Source organism: Phyllobates terribilis, unplaced genomic scaffold (genome assembly GCF_046119375.1).
Source record: "Phyllobates terribilis strain yellow unplaced genomic scaffold, ASM4611937v1 Scaffold_4__5_contigs__length_816908805, whole genome shotgun sequence".
NCBI lineage: Eukaryota > Metazoa > Chordata > Amphibia > Anura > Dendrobatidae > Phyllobates > Phyllobates terribilis.
This window is the reverse complement of record NW_027362764.1, coordinates 419,214,198-419,220,197: the sequence shown is the minus strand read 5'-3', so window position 1 is coordinate 419,220,197 and position 6,000 is coordinate 419,214,198.

Here is a 6,000-nt window from a genome sequence, read left to right as displayed (position 1 = left end):
TAACACAGTATCTGCTGGTAACAGCAAGTTTGTGGAATCGTTTCACCACTTTTTTAGACCATCCTTTGCAAGGCCACAGGAGACAAGAAGTCTGACACATAGTCAACGCCTAGAGAGGATGGTACAGGAGTATCTCCAAGTGAGCATCGAAGCTATGACTGTGTCACTGGACCCTTGCTCATTTTGGGCTTCCAATCTGGAAAAATGGCCGGAGCTCGCCACTCACGCCTTGGAGATCTTGTCATGCCCTGCAACCAGCGTTCTCTCTGAACGCGTGTTCAGCGCTGCTGGTGGTGTGCTGACAGATAAGCGCATGCGGCTGTCCACTGAGAATGTAGACAGACTCACGTTCATAAAGATGAACAAATCATGGATCCGCAAGGACTTTTCTACCCCTGTGTCATCCTGGGGAGACTAAAAGCTTGCGGATTTGGTAAAATCACTTCACCAACCGTTTTAAGCAACTCTGGGGCAATTGATGCCACTTAAGTGGTGTCTGTGCCACAATTTTTGGAAAAAATGGAGACTCTTTTTGGAGTCCCCTTGCTGTGTTTTACGTGACGTTGGTATCGTCAATTCCAGGTGGGTTGGGTCGCTCCCCCCCCTTTTATCTGTAAGAAACTACATACACTATGGCTTGGGGTAACACAGATGGTTGAGTCTGAAGAGCTGTTTACTCAGAGGTCTGCTCCAAAGCTTCAGTGTCTGCTAGTCAGCGTAGAATTTTTGACTGCATCTAGCCTAGGCAATACTTTGGGCGTAGTAGCCCAGCTACGAAGCAAGCTGCACCACCTGTGTATCTAATAAGAATTTTTAAATGCATCTAGCCTAGGCAGACTGTGGGGACCCCCAACCAAACCCAGACGCTCAGCCCACCTACCGCCCCCCTTTCCTTGACAATACAATAATGTAACTCTTACAACTGGATGGGTGAGGATCGGTCACAGCTTTATTAACTCTTTATACTCATTCCATTAGAAAGGCATTTTATTTCTAAAATAATTCAGCTTGTTGCAGCATGCCCTGGGTCTCCACACCGGCAAGTTGGCCAACAAGTGTAACTCTCTAACATGTCCTTTCTATTTCCAGGCCATGGAGGATCCTGCGTACTCGTATGCAGGACTCTGACCCCCATCCATCACTCTTAATGCTTCTTCCACTCCGTCCTGGAGTCCTGAGAGGAATATGTCCAGTCCAATATCCATTAAGTGAACACCGTTGGGCCGTATGAGGCCTGCTTTATCTCCTTCCAGTTGTCGGTGTTGTATCACTACACCGCCTCTGTCCCTTCTAAATTTTGCCATCCGAATATTTATTACGCACCTTGTCCGTTCGATGGCCGTGATGTCTCGCGCACCTTGCCATACCGCTATAGGCACAATCTCTGACCATACTATAGTTAGTTTTGTGAAAAATTCTCTGAAGCGCTCAGTGTCTAGTTTCATTATTGCCATTAGTTATGCGCTCTTGTGATGACCTAGGTCGTTTCCCCCGGCCTGTATAACTAAGATGACCGGACCTCTTGCCTCTCTCCCTACCTTGATTACCTCCATTAATACCTGTGGCCATAGCAGGCCTCTAATACCTCTCCAGTTGAAATATGTGTTATGAAACTCTAATTTCATCCTGCTTGGGCGGACTTTCGCCCTTTTTTCTGCCTAATATATATACGAGTGGCCTATCACCCACAATGTTGGCTTAGCGTCACCTGTAAAAGAAACAAACCAGGTTAGGATAACAAGTCCGGTCTTATGTATCTCGCCAAACACGTGGATCGCCATCTCCTTATCCTCTGAACTTCCGTTTCTGACAGTCCTGCTCTTGCTGCTTCCGTGGCCGCACCTATGCGGAATGAGTGTGTCCCGTAATCTTTGGGGTGGTTCCCTGCCGATGTTATGCATTTATTAAATATAGCTTGGAACTGGTATCTTGATAATGGCGTTCCATCAATGTGTGATAGGAAGAAATTACTTTGTGATCTGATGGTTAGATATGTTTTTACTATTGTTACCCGACTCAGTGTACCGTTTGTGGGTTGTAGAAGTACCCAAATGCCCCTGCCCGCTGGAACTGTTTTCAATTGGCGTATGCGTAGATGTATTGCATTATTGGCTATGACTACGTCCTGGTGTAATAAGCCTCCACTGGTGGTAATTTTGGATTGAGGGACTAATTCGCTTATGCATAGCGCCCCGAAGAAGGCGATCGTAAGTGCAGTAGACAGTAGTGTTGCTTCAAATTGTGAGTGTCATGTTAATGGTGTTAGGGATATGATGTGATAAATCAGTTTTAGTGACACGGGACAGGACGTCTACACTCCTGACTTGGCTGACCCCTTTTCCACCCTTTTATGGATTGTCTGATGATGAATCTCTTTGTCACATCTCCCCAATTCAGTAGTTGGAAGTGAAATGCTACTCCGGTCAGACACCTCTGCGCTGACGCCCCTGATATGCCCCTCATGATTAGCTTGTGGAGAAATTCTATGGTGACTTGTAATCTGGCTTGTTCACATTGGTCAACCCATCTGCCTGCTACTAGTCGTGTCCACTCTTCCCATGCCTTACCGTATGCTTGCCACGTCGACGGGGCAACTGACGCTCTGATTAATGGCATCAACTATTCGCCACTAGATCCCATAGGGAGGGTGGGCAACTGTTGCCCGATGGGTGGGCGTTGGGGAGGAGCTCTGTGAAAATCTACCAATTGAATTGTGATAAAGCGTTAGCAGCAGCTTTAGAACCCTCAGCATCGTGGCTAGCGCGGACCCATGCATTGTGTTTTAGGCACAGGAATGCTAGCCGGCGTAGACAGGAGAGACGATGCCATCTTATTAATGCAGTGCGCTAGGCTGGTGTTTTTTGTTATGAAGCGTATATTTTTGTTAGCCAGGAGCGCTCCCCATATTTCTATTGCTACCACTATTGGGAAGAAAAATTTTTTTCCGGGCTAGATGCAGCTAAAAATTATTATTAATTTCAAAGCTGGTGGAGCTTGGTATAGATGGCCTAATACAATGAGTACCACACACTGCTACTATGCCCAAAATTATTTTCCAGGCAAGATCCAGATAAAAATTATTATTAATTTGAAAGCTGGTGGAGCTTAGTATAGATGGCCTAATAGAATGAGTACCACACACTGCTAATATGCCCAATATTAGTTTATAGGCAAGATGCAGCTAAAAATTATTATTAATTTCAAAGCTGGTGGAGCTTAGTATAGATGGCCTAATACAATGAGTACCATACACTGCAACTAAGCCCAAAATTATTTTCTGGGCTAGATGAAGCTAAAAATTATTTTGAATTTGCAACCTGGTGGAGGTTAGTATAGATGGACTAATAGAACAAGTCCCACACACTGCTACAAGCCGAAGCCCAAATATTTTTTCACAGCTAGATGCAGATAAAAATGATATTAAATTTGCAACCTGATGGAGGTTAGTATAGATGGACTAATAGAACAAGTCCCACACACTGCTACAAGCCGAAGCCCAAATATTTTTTCAGAGCTAGATGCAGATAAAAATTATATTGAATTTGCAACCTGGTGGAGGTTAGTACAGATGGACTAATAGAACAAGTCCCACACACTGCTATAAGCCGAAGCCCAAATATTTTTTCAGAGCTAGATGCAGATAAAAATGATATGGAATTTGCAACTGGGTGGAGGTTAGTATGGATGGACTAAAAGAACAAGTCCCACACACTGCTACCAGCCGAAGCCCAAATATTTTTTCAGAGCTAGATGCAGATAAAAATTATATTGAATTTGCAACGTGGTGGAGGTTAGTATAGATGGACTAATAGAACAAGTCCCACACACTGCTACAAGCCGAAGCCCAAATATTTTTTCAGAGCTAAATGCAGATAAAAATGATATTGAATTTGCAACCGGGTGGAGGTTAGTATGGATGGACTAAAAGAACAAGTCCCACACACTGCTACCAGCCGAAGCCCAAATATTTTTTCAGAGCTAGATGCAGATAAAAATTATATTGAATTTGCAACCTGGTGGAGGTTAGTATAGATGGACTAATAGAACAAGTCCCACACACTGCTACAAGCCGAAGCCCAAATATTTTTTCAGAGCTAGATGCAGATAAAAATTATATTGAATTTTCAACCTGGTGGAGGTTAGTATAGATGGACTAATAGAAAAAGTCCCACACACTGCTACAAGCCAAAGCCCAAATATTCTTTCAGAGCTAGATGCAGATAAAAATGATATTAAATTTGCCACCTGGTGGAGTTTAGTATAGATGGACTAATAGAACAAGTCCCACACACTGCTACAAGCCGAATCCCAAATATTTTTTCAGAGCTAGATGCAGATAAAAATTATATTGAATTTGCAACCTGGTGGAGGTTAGTACAGATGGACTAATAGAACAAGTCCCACACACTGCTATAAGCCGAAGCCCAAATATTTTTTCAGAGCTAGATGCAGATAAAAATGATATTGAATTTGCAACCGGGTGGAGGTTAGTATGGATGGACTAAAAGAACAAGTCCCACACACTGCTACCAGCCGAAGCCCAAATATTTTTTCAGAGCTAGATGCAGATAAAAATTATATTGAATTTGCAACCTGGTGGAGGTTAGTATAGATGGACTAATAGAACAAGTCCCACACACTGCTACAAGTCGAAGCCCAAATATTTTTTCAGAGCTAGATGCAGATAAAAATTATATTGAATTTTCAACCTGGTGGAGGTTAGTATAGATGGACTAATAGAACAAGTCCCACACACTGCTACAAGCCGAAGCCCAAATATTTTTTCAGAGCTAGATGCAGATAAAAATTATATTGAATTTGCAACCTGGTGGAGGTTAGTATAGATGGACTAATAGAACAAGTTCCACACACTGCTACAAGCCGAAGCCCAAATATTTTTTCAGAGCTAGATGCAGATAAAAATTATATTGAATTTTCAACCTGGTGGAGGTTAGTGTACATGGACTAATAGAACAAGTCCCACACACTGCTACAAGCCGAAGCCCAAATATTTTTTCAGAGCTAGATGCAGATAAAAATTATATTGAATTTGCAACCTGGTGGAGGTTAGTATAGATGGACTAATAGAACAAGTCCCACACACTGCTACAAGCTGAAATATCTTTTCAGAGCTAGATGCAGAAAAAAATTAGATTGAATTTGCAACCTGGTGGAGATGGACTAATAGAATGATGCTGTGCCCAAAGGGTTTTACTTCACTAGGTGCAGTAAAAAAAATTGTATTCTATACACAGGTGGTGTAGCTTGCAACACAGATAGGCTACTCAATTGACTAACACACACTGCAATAGGCCAAAAAGGTTTTGCTTTGCTAGATTTAGCCAAATGCTGTGAAAAAAAACTTGCACAGCACTGGCACAGACCTGCCTGGCAAAAAGTGATAGGAACTGATGTAACCTAGTCCTTAAAAGGACTGCAATCACAGCTATTCCCTACTCCAAAGCTATTTGTAGATTTGTACGAAAATTGGCTTGAAATTAACAAAGTATAGCGCACACAGCAACAGCGGTGCCGTCTAACACGCAGCTGCAGCAGTGAGAAAATGGTGGCGACAGGGAAAATGGCTGGTTCTTATAGGGCAAGGACATGTGACATACACTGCCAATGACACATGCCCTTGCTTGTGTGAAAAAAAGCAGTTCGCTCCGTGTGTGCGCTGCTGATAGGCTAACAGATTGCACCTCCCCACTGTAAATGCGGGAAAGAGAAAAAAAAAAGGAGATCTTCATTATTTCTGCAGAGATCCATCCCCTGCCCCTCCCCCCGCCACGCTGTACACTCAAACTGCGTATTAACATTAATTTTCAGCATTACTGAGAAAAAATCCAGTTATGATTTTGGTGCACGAACAGTTATCGAACATAACCTCGAACAGCCGAATTTTTTTCAAATCGTTTGGGTTCACCGAACGGCTCGAACACCACCCAAAACAGCTCGAATTTGAGATTGGCGAACAGTTCGAGTCGAACACCGCTCATC